This window comes from Mycetomoellerius zeteki, unplaced genomic scaffold, assembly GCF_001594055.1.
Source record: "Mycetomoellerius zeteki isolate Tzet28-1 unplaced genomic scaffold, Tzet1.0 scaffold242, whole genome shotgun sequence".
Taxonomy (NCBI): domain Eukaryota; kingdom Metazoa; phylum Arthropoda; class Insecta; order Hymenoptera; family Formicidae; genus Mycetomoellerius; species Mycetomoellerius zeteki.
The window spans coordinates 1-1,776 of NW_017257219.1; positions in this window are offsets into that span (position 1 = coordinate 1).

The following is a 1,776-nucleotide window of genomic DNA, read 5'->3' on the forward strand; positions in this document are numbered from 1 at the left end:
GCTCGGCCCCCCCTCGCTGCTCGCCGTTCAGATCAGACATCCTGTTGCGTATGAAAAAATATTCATGGTTTATTTAATTGAAACGTAATTAGTAATTATTCGCGTGGATGATATTTTTGATATTTCAACGTTATGTCTCAATTTTCATTATTTTTTTTTTTAATGATTAATATTTAAATAAAGATTGATAATATTCGTACATTCTTTACATGAAGATACACGCAAATTTGCTTAATATTGCATTGAAATAATTTGTCTTAAATGCAACTTTTTTGACTAAAAGTATTAAATATCTCGTTAAACATTATTTAATTTTTCATCTAAAAGATTAATTTAAGACGCTACTATTGCTGCAAATTACTCTGTGTTTTAGATATTCTATAAACTTATGTATATATAATGCCGACAACGGTTCGGTAAAATAACTGTTACGAATTATTTAAAATAATAGAATAAAATAAGTTCCAGAAACTTACTTAAAATATAAAATCGTAGGAATCGGTGAAAAAATTGATATGACTTGTTTAAAGTAAAAAATATAAAACAGTTTCCGGAAACTTATTTAAAATATTAAATAATTTTAAATAATTTTTCCTTGCTTAAAAGGGAGTCTTTTCAAATGAATACGAATATTTATATTAAAAACCTTTTATAAATCAAAAAGGTTTTTAATATAAATATTCATATTCATTTGAAAACTCAAGACTTCCTCTCTTTTAAGCAAGGAAAGATTATTTGAAACCACTTATAACAATTATTAATTAAAACATTGAAATAAATAATAGAATGCGTGCGTATCCTTTAACTAGAATAACTCTCAATGCGTTAATCTTTTGTTAAAAATATTCAGTACATCGTGCGGATTTCGTGTAACAAAAAGATATTACAAACTAATAATCGCTTGTTGTAACACGATTGAAATATCCAAAATATTCATGAGCTGAGTGTGTGCGAAACAAATGTAAGAAGTAAAGCAAAAACCGTGCAATAAAGCCTATTTGTCAGAGAATATTAAAAATGTAAAAGATATAACTTTACTTATCTCGTAATAAATGTACGTTAATATTATAAATCGTATCATTTATGAGAATTTAACGCTTAAACGTCCGGCTATTGGGACATTTACCTGATCTGTAATTTGCATGAATGAATGCGAAATCCGGAGCGACTCGTAACGCAGCCGTCTTCCTCCGAAATCGCCGAGCGAATGCCGAAATGACGACGCAGTGCGCCACCGCGCCGCGCGACGCGATCCCACTCCTCGTTATTCCGCTGGCGCTAAGCGCTCGACCCCCCCCTCACTGCTCGCCGTTCGGACATCCTACTGTCGCGTATGAAAAAATATTCACGGTTTATTCAATTGAAACGTAATTAGTAATTATTCGCGTAGATGATATTTTTGATATTTCAACGTTATGTCTCCACAATTTTCATTATTATTTTTAATGATTCGTATTTAAATAAAGATTGATAATATTCGTACATTCTTTACATGAAGATACACGCAAATTTTCTTAATATTGCATTGAAACAATTTGCGTTAAATGTAGATCTAGATCTAAAAGTATGATCCAATTAGCGCGAAGGAAACTTCCAACAGTTGCAAAACAAACGTTCTGCTGAACGCACCCATTGGTTGCGTTCAGCAGACTCAACAGTTTTGCAACCGTTTTATGATTGTCTGCTGAGATAGGACCATTCTTCTAGATCTAAAAGTATGATCCAATCTGCGCGAAGGAAACTTCCAACAGTTGCAAAACAAACGTTCTGCTGAAC